The sequence below is a fragment of the Epargyreus clarus genome, unplaced genomic scaffold (genome assembly GCF_041222505.1).
Source record: "Epargyreus clarus isolate Ecla_fem2 unplaced genomic scaffold, WU_Ecla_fem_2.2 ptg000013l, whole genome shotgun sequence".
NCBI classification, from domain to species: Eukaryota; Metazoa; Arthropoda; class Insecta; order Lepidoptera; family Hesperiidae; genus Epargyreus; species Epargyreus clarus.
In genome coordinates, this window is record NW_027332221.1 from 6,161,671 (window position 1) to 6,175,478 (window position 13,808).

Sequence of the window (13,808 nt, forward strand, 5' to 3'; positions counted from 1 at the left end):
AAGGCAGCAGTATAAAGGGTTGTTTGACTTATCCGTTATTAATTTCAAAGCCTTCAAAGATTCGGTTGTAAATCCAGGTTTACCATTTATACATTTGTACCATTTTTCTAACGTGTGAGGATGAGGTAGGCCTAAATTAAAAACTCTTCTGACATAGTTATATGCTTTGCTTGAATAATAATGCAGTGTTAGCGCGAATCTACGAAGGGCCGGTGAATATTTTGACGTACTGACTACATCGGCGTTTTTCATTTGCCTGGAGTAAAGTTCTTTAGTAGTGACGTTGATGGTATTTAATAAATTTGCTTGCTCATCATTTATCAAAGACTTTTTTTGTAAGCAGTTTAATAAAGTCTTAAGACTTTTTATTTTTACGTCTCTACGGCGGTTCCGCTCCCTTAGTCTTCTTATTAACTTGTTTTTCTGTGCAAGATTTACTTTGCGTATTTTTTCTTTCCCGCTAGGCGTGCTTCAAGATGTATCGTCATTAGATGGTTGGGGGAAATTCTGTAAAACACATAAAACGTAAATATCAGCTTAAAGACGTCCTGAACTGTAGAGTCATATTATGTTACCGATGTTGACTTTCGCAAGATAATTATATAGGTACGTTTTCCAATTTTCTTTTTCTCGGCGTATTACATTGTAACGGCATGTTTGCTGTAAGTTTTTGGTCCGAGTTCTGTAAAACACAAACCCTTTAAAACTACAACGACGTTATTATTAGCACCACCTAACTAGATAAGCTTAATTAAATTCACTAACTTGATAATCAGCGATAGTTTTTAAAATACTCATAGTCGGTATTGCAATTGAAGTCAGTCTTCGAAACTTTCTTGTTTCCTTGAAACTGCCTTCATTGAAGTGAGCCGAACAAATTCGGCTATATTTGGTTGGGAACCAATCTTTACGCCCGGTCGCGTCAATCAATTTCTCTTTAATGTTAGGGTCACTTGGAAACCTGTAAATTTAATGGTAAATATTAAAAAAAGAACAAAAAACATTAACATGATTAGAATAAAAAAAATATGTTACAAAATATTTATTAAGACAGCATTATTATTCATCCATTTCGAAAATCGATTAAATAATCGAGAACAAGAAACTGGCATGTACAACCCCAGGTACTCATTTTGAAATAACCAATGACAATCATCTTAAGCAACAAGATGAAATATCGATCGTTTTACTTTTCATTGCGTGTTTTAATACAGAAGCTTTACAACTTTGTAACCAAAATTTGCAATGGATTAAAAATTTGATAAAACACACTCAGTAACTAATTGTCATTGTGAAACCACAACAAATTTTAAATAATTAATTATAAAATAAATAACACATATTTTAAGAAAAACGGTACTTACGTATGAAAGGAAATATTTTCTTTATCGCGGCTACTTTTACTTGTAGAATTTACACAATTTATTATAGCGCAATTCGGCATGTTTATTGCTGTCAATTGACATCCGATGACAACAAATGTTACTTTCGGACTAAATGACCTTTCATCGAAGTGAGCTGAATCCACTTCCTTTAACCCGAGTTTTGGCCACGCTAATACGTACACATGCGGGATCTATTTAGATATAGGTCTGTGTAGTACACAGTACTGCGTGAGTTCGCCTAGAATTGATGGAAAGCTAAATTTGGCAACGTACGTATGCTTCTTTCATAACAATTACGTATCAAGTATATGAAATCAAAAGGAAAATTTCATTGATTTATAAAATGAAAATGTGAACAATGTAGATGTGAATGCAAGTTTATTTTTAAATATAGTCAATTAATATCCGAAAAAAAAACAATAAACCTTAAACTCATTTACCATTTCCCTCGTGGGTACTCTCAGCCACTCAATACGGTGGTCGTGATACTTATTTGCAGTCAGTTAAATATGTACCACGTAGATATTATACATTTCTGTACAATTATGAATAATCAAAATTTTGCAACTTAATAAACGTGTCACTTATATCTAGTAGGTATACTGTACTCTGTAACTGCGTTTGTTGCTACCGCATAGTCCCTTCCATACAATAATAACAAACGCATATACGTAAACCCAGTTTGAAACATTAAAAGTTATCAAAAATAAATTCAAATCTAACCTGTATGCAATTTCTGGCGTACATTAGCCTATATTAACAACCATTAGGTTCCCATATCTATAAAGCCTAACATTTAAGATTAAAGATCCTTAAAATATTTTCATAAGTATGAAATCAAAGTCATCTTGAAGGTCTTGAAGTCATGTAATAATATAGTCACATAAACGGTACAGAGTAACGATATAACAATTATACGTAATTAAGTTCACACTAGTGATTAGAAGTATTATAACTACACAAGTATCTCCGTTATTCGACTGTTCTTGCTGAAGTCTCCGACCAGAATGTCGCTCTCTGTTAATTCGAGCGCCGCTAAGGTGTCGTCCCCACTTCACCTACCCGCATCTGTTTTTAAACTGTAGTATCAAATGCGTCACTTATTACTTTAATGTAACGTTATAAAAATGTGATATCGTTAATATCCAAGCTTCTTATTAACGACGATAACATTCGGCCGTCCTGCTCACACGTTCGTCCTCGATCGTGTATGGTCTGATGCAAGAGCTGCAAAAGAAAACCAGTTGTTTAATGCCTAAGTCCAGAAGAGTTACACATTTTCTTGTAATACCGACTCGCACGTAAGAGGCCCGAACTGTTTATCAAAAACATGGCTAAAACTATACGCATCTTCTTGCAATACCGACTCGCATGTAAAAGGCCCGAACTGTTGATCCGAACCAAGGCTTAAACTGGGTGATGTTCATATAGAATCACACTAGTTGTGTATTACCTAGGTTATAAATCTGCCCCAACAGTGTTCACCACGGATTTCTGTTGCAGGCATAGTTCATAAGGACTCTTTACATAAATGTCATATGCGCGACAGGATATTGAAGCGAATGCATTAGACCATTGTTAAATAATAAAAAAACACGGTTATAACTAGGTGATGTTCATATAGGATCACTCTAGTCATGTATCACCGCAGTTTTTGTACCTTGTTTACGATAACATTCGGCCAGTGCTCAACTCAAATTTACTCCAAAAATGCAATATTCACTTAACGTCTTCAAGGTACTCGATGCCTTGGGTCAACCCAACCATATGCATCACCAAGAGACACCCGTGAACATCACACTGCTCGAGGCATCTGCACTAATCTATCTTAACTCCAGATAAATAAAAATCAAACCACAAAGTTTCCTACACCTACAGTAATGACAACATCTAGCTACCCACTTTACTTATGCCTGGATTCTAAGTCCAATAGTTAAATCTCCAACAACTATTGATTCGATAAAGTTACGCATCAGAATAACGACGTTTATCTTATTAGTCCATTTCGGAATGCTCAACAACCTGTTCAATAACTGTTATACTGATAGATAGATAGATCTATAGTTGGCCACTAAATGAATCTGTGCGACTCAAAATACTATTATAACATTATTTTATTACTACTTAGTACTTCTTTTAATTATTACAATGTTATTTTATAGTTGCCTTTCCAACGTATGTCTTTTATCAACTGATGAAGCAGTATCAAAATAATAATATATCGTTTATATTTGAAATGAATTATATCAAAGTTAAAGACAAAATAATGGTAAACAAACCATGAATTTCACACAATATAACACGTAATAAGTTGTATGAACCCCAATTTTTACGTTATTTATCACAAATTCAAATTATTTCTTTCAAAGTAGGGCCACATAACCCACTTTTGAAAGTCAGAAAGAAATTTCATTACATTAAATTTAATTTATATTCAGTTATAATAATACATACTATTACATGAATTTCAAAATTTAATTAACAAAGCAAAGGACCCATGCGTTCACGTCAGCGACATACTTGTCAATTGTTTAATAAGCTTAACTACTTAACTTTTTTTTTTTATTTCACCAAAAGTTTTAAATTAAGATTCCCATAAGGAAGTTATAGTTTGGGCTATTTTATTGTAAAAGTTATGCATTACACTAAGGAAGATTTGCTAGACTTTACGTAAAACGTCGTTTTAAAAAAAATCATTTAATGTTATGGAAAGAATAAACACATTAAAATGGTCCGTTAATCTAAACGGAGTTTAAACAGACCTTGTCTTACATTGAGTTCCTCGGAAGCGGATTTTTTTTCCGTAGTTATCAAATGGATAGTGTTATTGAATACATACTCGTAAACTACCTACCAAGAAAAATGACTTCAGAAACCGGCCATTATTTAACTATACTTATTTGTGTCTACAACTGATAAAAGACTTTTTTTAAACACGCTTTTATTTTTGCCACGCTTTTATTAACTTGACCTGTATGTATGTAACAGAATATTTGAATTCGATTTTTACCTACTTTGAACGGTCAGATTTATTTAAAATTTTTGAAATACTTATGACATGACATGATTTTAATAATCTTGTCCAATTCTAATTTTGTCTCATCAGGATCGTCAGATTTAAAACTATAATTGTTTTACATAACATGTGGGTCCTTATCAATCACAACCTAGAATTTCTATGACCTGTAAAAGGTCTTTTAAAGTTTATCATGATTTTATACCAGCCAGCCAAACAAACAGTTAGTCAAACTATCTTATGATACACCTTATTACCGAACAATTCATATTTATTATATATATTTCAAACGCCTCGGCTTCACCTGACTTTTATATAGTTTGTAATAAAAATTATATTAGTGCGTAATATCTGTATATATTATATTAATATAATATCTATCATTTACAACCAACACTCTCAAGAAGACGCTCGATGTTTCTATAGAGAAAACCTAGACATGACGCAATTGTGAACCGTATGGAATTTATATGAAAAGTAAATTATTGTATAAGAAAATCCCATCGAAATGTACCTATGCTTTTATTTGATTATATTATTAAACAACATTATTATTCATTTGGCTATGATATACATATAATAAGAATGAAATCTTCACGTGTTTACATCGAATATATTTGAAAAAGAAAAATTTTTATCTGTCGGTTTGTATGTTTGAAAATGCATTAAAACCAAAACTACGAAGTTGATGTCAAAAGTATACATTTTTTTTAAACATTACATGACCAGGTAATGCAGAATTCCAAATTACCAACGTACTCCGTAATCTTGACAGAGGGCATTGTATAATTCAAATTATATTTTGAATCTACATGAACAAAGTCGCAGGCAAGACTTGTTTTAAAAATGCAATTCAAATTATATTCTGAATCCACATGAACAAAGTCGCAGGCAAGACTCATTTTAAATATGGTATACAAAAGACTATCTAAATTTATGTAGGCTTCAGTGACCGTTTCTCACTTAATACGTATAATAACTTAATTGCTGTAACTTGTAAATAGAACTAAGCTCAAGTTATAAAAGCATCAATTTATTATTATTATTATTATTTTACTTAAAATTATTTATTCTGAATCCCATACAAAGTGGATCCCGTTTATCATTTCGTAAATGGCTCACATAATTGATAATATCGATAGTCTAAGCGTCTCAACGTTTAAGGTACAAACTTCATTTACCAGTATTTGATAGTGCCCAATTTTCTAACCAAAAGGACGTGTAATGTGTCAAATTCAAATTCAAATTTAAAGGTTTAAAATTCCGAGATGTAAATAAATATTAATACAAAACGAAACGTTGCATACTAAATTTAAAACAGACATTTAATATTCTGTATAAGTGAGTCAGTCAGAAGTAAAATGTGAGATTTTTTTTTATATATAATATTCCAAAGACCGCTGCGCATAAGTTTCTCAGTTTTCTTATAGATCATTAACTAATGTGCATTTATACTTTATGGGAGTCAAAACACAGTAGTACACAGTACTGCGTGAGTTCGCCTAGAATTGATGGAAAGCTAAATTTAGCAACGTACGTATGCTTCTTTCATAACAATTACGTATCAAGTATATGAAATCAAAAGGAAACTTTCATTGATTTATAAAATGAAAATGTAAACAATGTAGATGTGAATGCAAGTTTATTTTTAAATATAGTCATTGATATCCAAAAAAAAAACAATAAACCTTAAACTCATTTACCATTTCCCTCGTGGGTACACTCAGCCACTCAATACGCTGGTCGTGATACTTACGAGTATTTGCAGTCAGTTAAATATGTACCACGTAGATATTATACATTTCTGTACAATTATGAATAATCAAAATTTTGCAACTTAATAAACGTGTCACTTATATCAAGTAGGTATACTGTACTCTGTAACTGCGTTTGTTGCTACCGCATAGTCCCTTCCATACAATAATAACAAACGCATATACGTAAACCCAGTTTGAAACATTAAAAGTTATCAAAAATAAATTCAAATCTAACATGTATGCAATTTCTGGCGTACATTAGCCTATATTAACAACCATTAGGTTCCCATATCTTGTCCCTGTAGTTCCGGGACTAGAATAGGGCTACGGTATCTCCTGCCTGTCGTAAGAGGCGACTAAAAGGGGGCTTCCGGGGTTGCGGGCGGCAAGAGTGGGAGCTCGAACCGCCCGGCCAGCGGCCCCGGGAAGGACGACGGTATGTGTGGTCGCATACCGTCGTATACACCAGATGGTGTGGCGAGCGTCAAGCTCACCTGAGCGGAGCCCGACGGGGCAACGCGCTTAGAGGACTCCGGTTGCGTTCCTTTGGAGATCCCGGAGCCCTCAACGCAGCGCAGAGGACGGCCACCGGGGGGGTTTTAGTGCGGTAAAAATCCCACATAACTCGGCGTCGCTCCCACGTTGTCGGGTACCTTTTGAAGGTTTCCCCCTCGAAAAAAAAAAAAAAAAAAAAAAAAAAAGGTTCCCATATCTATAAAGCCTGACATTTAAGATTAAAGATCCTTAAAATATTTTCATAAGTACGTGTATTTCTATATATTTCAAAGTAGGTGTAACTTTAGAACAATTAGGATTTACTTTTTACACCACAGACTTTAACCAAATGGACAGATTTACCACAAGAACTGCCTTGCAAAATTACTTTTAGACACTTCTTCACAGAAAATGCACTTATTTTGAAGTAAAAACCTCAGTTTACAATGTTAACAAGTAATTTGATAAGAGTAAAGTTTGTTCACAAAATTTAAGTATATCATTTTCAGAGGGTATTAACATTTCATTGAATTACTAATCTCAATCTATCCATTTTCTTAATTCAAATGAGTTTGCCCTTACATCAACGACATTTATCTACCCCCATTTTTACTTATTCTACCAAGATGAATTCACATATGACAAAATAATGTTTTAACTCAAGGTTTTTATTCCTGTGTGAAGTATGTTCGTACTTACGAATCGCCGTCCATGATTGTGAGCTGGTTCTTGTACACTTCTGATGAAATCAAAGTCATCTTGAAGGTCTTGAAGTCATGTAATAATATAGTCACATAAACGGTACAGAGTAACGATATAACAATTATACGTAATTAAGTTCACACTAGTGATTAGAAGTATTATAACTACACAAGTATCTCCGTTATTCGACTGTTCTTGCTGAAGTCTCCGACCAGAATGTCGCTCTCTGTTAATTCGAGCGCCGCTAAGGTGTCGTCCCCACTTCACCTACCCGCATCTGTTTTTAAACTGTAGTATCAAATGCGTCACTTATTACTTTAATGTAACGTTATAAAAATGTGATATCGTTAATATCCAAGCTTCTTATTAACGACGATAACAAGTACGTGTATTTCTATATATTTCAAAGTAGGTGTAACTTTAGAACAATTAGGATTTACTTTTTACACCACAGACTTTAACCAAATGGACAGATTTACCACAAGAACTGCCTTGCAAAATTACTTTTAGACACTTCTTCACAGAAAATGCACTTATTTTGAAGTAAACACCTCAGTTTACAATGTTAACAAGTAATTTGATAAGAGTAAAGTTTGTTCACAAAATTTAAGTATATCATTTTCAGAGGGTATTAACATCTCATTGAATTACTAGTCTCAATCCATGTTCTTAAAGGCCTTATTAGACCACCCAATTTTGAGGGACCCTAACCCTAACTAAGAGTGGTGTAATAAGACTTAGGGAGTTAGTGTCCCTGTTTAGGGCGATCGGATCAATCCGATCTGCCTAGCTCCCTAAGCGCCCTGCAGATTGGGTAGTGTAATAACGTTTAGGGCGGTTAGGGAGTTCAGTTGCTTTTGCTTTTGTATGTAAGGTGTCACCAAACTCAACAAGTGTTCAAATTGTTCTGCACCTACTCTGAGATAATTCCTTAAATCTCCCGGTTCAAGCACGCTAAGTATTTGCATATTTGAAAGCTTTTCACGTAACCGCAAATACTCTTTCACCCAGATCTTTCTCTTCTTTCTTTTTTTAATATTTGTTATTGCGAGCACGGTTGTCACTGCTACAGCAACTTTTTGAAGTTTCGATACTGACGACGGCATAATGTAAAATGCGACAATACGTTTATCTCTCTAGACATTCGCGTATAAACTGAGTTAGGGCCCAATTTGCAGAGAAGTGTAATAAGCGCCGCACTAACTAGGGTACACGCCCACCCTGGATGCAGGGCCCTTCATATCGGGTTGTGTAATAAGCGTTTAATTCAAATGAGTTTGCCCTTACATCAACGACATTTATCTACCCCCATTTTTACTTATTCTACCAAGATGAATTCACATATGACAAAATAATGTTTTAACTCACGGTTTTTATTCCTGTGTCAAGTATGTTCGTACTTACGAATCGCCGTCCATGATTGTGAGCGGGTTCTTCTGTTCTGTACACTTCTGATGAAATCAAAGTCATCTTGAATGTCTTGAAGTCATGTAATAATATAGTCACATAAACGGTACAGAGTAACGATATAACAATTATACGTAATTAAGTTCACACTAGTGATTAGAAGTATTATAACTACACAAGTATCTCCGTTATTCGACTGCTCTTGCTGAAGTCTCCGACCAGAATGTCGCTCTCTGTTAATTCAAGCGCCGCCATGGTGTCGTCCCCACTTCACCTACCCGCATCTGTTTTTAAACTTTAGTATTAAATGAGTCACTTATTACTTTAATGTAACGTTATAAAAATGTGATATCGTTAATATCCAAGCTTCTTATTAACGACGATAACAGGTCGCGTGTGGTCATTAAATCTAGAAGTGACTGTTACAAAAAATAATATTTTAACATGCAAATGAAATCTAGAAGTGAATTTAATAAATAAAGTCATAAATTTGTCATAGGTTTACAAAGTCACGGCAAAGACTGTATGCAATGCAATATACTAAGTAGGTACATTCCAATCAATTTGGAACAGTTGATTGATTGCTTCAGTCAGTAGTGGGACGTCATACCCTCCGGGTCTCTCATATGCTAAGGCAATGTTAACATAAGGGCGGTGGGCATGGAATTTCGGGTCTCGAGGATACCCTCTTTGCCCGGGCAGATTCTCAGGTGGTGAATACCCCCCGGATTCTTGATATTTATTCATAATAATATAATGTTATTTAAAACATAATAGAATAATGAACAAATATTAAAAATATCTATCATCCCCCTGTTGAGGGGGTGATTCGGTACTTATTGCGTCGTCATACCGAGCGGACGATCGGCCTCCTGATGGTCGGAGGTCGCCAGTCCAGGGAGTTCCCGCGGGAGCGGGCGCCCCCCAGGTGGTCGATCGTGTAGGGGCGCGAACCCCTTTAAATGGGAGTATGGTCCGGCCTCCGCCCGCTCATACATTGAGCGTGCGAGGCGGACCACAAACTCCTCGATCGTCTCGATCTTAAGGTCGCGCCTCACCACGTCGTTCCTGACGTAACGTCCCGCCCCCACGATTGCTCGCAAGGCCAGGTTCTGCTGCGCCTGGAGACGCTGTCGGTTCGACCTGGAAACCAACGCGTACCATGCCGGTGCCGCGTAGGTAAGTCGTGAACGAACATAGGTCTTGTAGATCCCTAGTTTCGTCCTTAACGGTAACCTGGATGTAAGCACCGGTCGGAGCATCGCTCGGGCCGCTCGGGCCTGGCGGAGCGCTTGCTCCACCTGCGGGACCATATGCAACGAGCGATCGATGTTACATCCTAGGTATTTAACTAAAGGCTGCCAAGCTATCTTCGTGTCACGGAGCCTCAGCGGAGCCGGCATGATACGCTTGCGGCTGAAAAGTATTGCGACTGTCTTTCCGACATTGACAGCCATGCGCCACTTATCCAACCACATAGGTAACAGGTCTAGCAGACGTTGCATCTTCGGCGCAGTAATGTCCGCCCGACGGGACGACGCGAAGTACGCACTGTCATCTGCGAACAACGCGAGCATAACGTCTCGCTCCCAGTCTTCCAGGTGACCGTGGAGAGTGGGAGCGTCGTTGGTGTAGAGTGCGTAGAGCCACGGAGAGAGGCAGCTGCCCTGCGGCACCCCTGCAAGGATGGGCCTAGGGTCTGAGGCGACGCCCTCAACCGAAATAAAGAACTGCCGCTCGCTTAAAAACGATGCTATCAAGCGTATCAGCGTCGCCGGGGCAGGTGTATCCATCATTTTGCATATGAGCCCATCGTGCCATACGCGGTCGAACGCCTTCTCGATATCGAGAAAGACGCCGACAGTGTGACGCCCGTAATTGAGCTCAGATGATAAATGATGGATAACCCGCGTGAGCTGCAGCGTTGTAGAGTGACCGGCGCGGAACCCGAACTGCTCGTCCCTTATATTAAGGAACGGCCGCAGTCGTTTCAACGCCAGTCTCTCAAACAGCTTAGCTGTGGTTGATAACAGGGTTATGGGGCGGTAGCTAGCCGGGAGACGTCGGTCTTTCCCCGGTTTCGGGAGGACGATTACCTTCCCTAGTTTCCAGGTGGTCGGGAAATAGCCTGTGCGGAGGATGCCGTTAAAGACCCGAGTCACTGCGACCAGGGCCCCTCTGGACAGCATACCTAACGCCATGTTGGGGATTCCGTCGTGGCCTGGGGCCTTACGCCTTGGTAGACGTAGGGCCGCCTTCCTTACCTCAGTGGGAGAGATAAACATGATCCCTTCGAGTGCCGGTGTCGGACCCCTAAGGAGGTCCCCTACTCTACGTTCCACATACTCATGATGCGCGGAGACTGACTGTGCGGGTGGATGGGGCGAGAACTGCTCTTCCATGTACCCCGCAAGGATCTCCGCGCGGTCCTTCGCGGCATGGACACGTCTCCCCGCTCCATCTAGGAGGGGGGTGACGGGGACCTTGGCTCGTGTCAGCTGTCTGCTAAGATGGTGGAGCGACGTCTGCGACTCGCTCGCCTGGTCGATTCTCATCTCCCAGGCGGCCCCTCGCAACTCAGCCATCTCACCAGACAGCCGCTCGGCCAGCGCGTTCAGGTCGCGTTTGACCCGGGGACAGCGCGTGCGCGCCCAGAGCTCGCGCAGCCTGCGTTTTTTAGCGAGCATCTCGCTAAGACGAACTGGGAGTGGTGTTCTGTAGCGGCCCGTCTCCACAGGGGACTGCGAAGTCGAAGCCGCCAGGGCTTTAACAATAGAGACCTGTACTGCCTCGGTGGCGGCTTCGACCCCCTCGGGGGAGGAGAGCGAGCCGCTAAACTTAACTGTTGGTAATAAATTCTTAAACTTTTCCCAGTCCGTCTTATTACGGAGTCTGGGGGGTTCGACACACGCCGCCCCGAGGCCAAGAACGACCAATATGGGCAGGTGTTGTGTGTCCAGATCATACAACACCTCCACATGGACTGGACACGGGAGATCCTTGTGAAGCACAATATCCAGGACATCTGGGCGGTGGGACTCGTCCGAGGGGATATGGGTCGGTGCCTCGGGCCCCTGTACCTCATACCCTTTAACCTTGGCGTCATCGTACAGCTTCCGTCCCGCGGTGGTTGTGACCATGGATCCCCAAGCCAAGTGCTTGGCGTTGAGGTCGCCAGCCACCAAGGTCGGAGCACCACTGTCCATGATGTTCTTGATGTCCTGCGGGTCAAATTGGGGACCAGGCGGGCGGTAGGCCGCGTATATCCGCAGGTCCTTCCCGGCCGCGCTCAACGCTACCCCTATGGAGCGCGTGTGGGCGAAAGCCGGGAGTGGCAACTCCTCGTGTACCAAGTCGTGGCGCACCGCAACCGCGGTTACCCTGTAAGGAAATCCCGCGGGCGATATTTCGTCACGTCGGTACACGTGGTAGTTAGGCAGCCTAAAATCGAGGCCTGCACGTAACTTAGTCTCGCCCAGGAGCACGACGTGAATGTCCTGCTCCCGGACGAGACCACGCAACGCATGCAGGTGGGGTTTAACGCCTCCCGGATTCCAGTACAGCACCCTGAGGGATGCCACACTGGATGCCGAGGAGGTCGCGGATAATTCGTTGAACGGCCGCAATTAGGTCCGGGTGCTGGGCCACGACCTCGCTGATTGCCTGGGCGGCTGTGACGAGCACGTCAGCGGGCGTGTCCAGCCCGAGGGCCCGAAAGGGCCGCTCAACGGGGACGGGTGTAATGGAACTGCGGGGGCGGGGAGTCGGGGGTTCTTGGGGCACCTCGATTCTAATCCGCCTCTGCGGTCTTACACGGTCTGTGCCCTCCTCGGCGACAGACTGGGCCGGGACTGGGGCACGGGTGGGTCTTGGGGCGGACTGCCGCGGCGGCCGCGCCGGCGCGGGCTCAGGACGTGCCCTCGCCCGCACCGGCGCCGCCGTCGGGGTGGGGGTCGCCTCCACGGCCGGATGCGTCTCTGGAGCTGGATGGTTTGTCTCCATGGGCTGTGGAGTTGACTCGGCGAGTGGTGCTCTCCGAGCCTCCTCGCGCCTCCGCTTGGCTTGGTTCCGACGCCTGTTCTGCTTTTTACGGCGTTCAGACGTCGGAGGCCTCGCCGGGGCCATAAGAGACGCACCGGCCGTGGGTGCGTACTCCTCCACTTGCTGCACTTCGGATCCCATCGCTGTGGGCGGCGCACGACCTCTGGCAGGGGGTGCCTGGGGAGGGGGCGCGGCTCCACGCACTTGGCGAGGGCCGGGGATCGGTGGGGGTAGCGTGACGCTTTTGGCGCGCGCCACACGCCTTAGGACCGCACAACGTCTATCGCTAGCCATGTGCGGCCCCTGGCAGTTAGCGCACTTCGCCGGTGCATCACGCGGGAGGGGGCAGTCCCGGTGGCATGTCCCTGTGCACATCGAACGCACTTAGGCCGCCTGAAGCAGTTATACGAGGCGTGGCCGAAGCCTTGGCAGCGGTGGCACTGGGCCAGGCCGCCGCGGCCCCTCCACGCCTCGACAACTACCCCTGGCATATAGAGCAGCTCACTTACCCTATAAAGGCGCGCTAGCTGCTCCTGGTCCATGTGGTCGAGTTGCACATGGAATGTACAACCGGGACTTCCTCTTCTGGGCGGGATATAGGTTGCGAAGCGTACAGGAAACCCAAGGCTCCTGAGCGCCCCGCACACCCTCTCTGGATTGGTATCCCCCGGGAGTCCCCGCACAGCTACCTTAGTAGGGCGGTTCTCCCGTGGGGTATAGTAATACCAGGATAGGTCCGGCTCTGTGTCGGACAGGGTGGTCAGGAAGCCTTGGATCACCCTGTACTCTTCCGCGGTTTGGGGGATGAAACGGATCCCCCTTCCATAAGGTCGCGCGCTTGGCGCACGGCCCAGTCGGGTATGCAGCACCTCGAAGTGCTGCGTCCAATTGGGCATACGCTCCACAACAATGGGAGGGTAGCCCTTGGGTCTGTCGCCGTCACGAGGACCCTGGGAGGGCCCACCGACGACGGGTGAGCGCGGCGCTTGTGCAGCTGCCGATGTC

The 13,808-nt window shown here is 42.5% G+C and overlaps 1 long non-coding RNA gene across 1 annotated transcript; it reads right to left on the reverse strand.

The window, feature by feature from the left end:
• Nucleotides 1–547: 547 nt before the first annotated feature.
• On the reverse strand, nt 548–1,599 carry LOC140746690 (uncharacterized). Its single transcript, XR_012102803.1, has 3 exons — nt 1,365–1,599; nt 766–961; nt 548–682 (listed from the first exon to the last, which is right to left on the reverse strand). It is a non-coding gene; the product is annotated as an uncharacterized LOC140746690 (long non-coding RNA).
• Nucleotides 1,600–13,808: the final 12,209 nt, after the last annotated feature.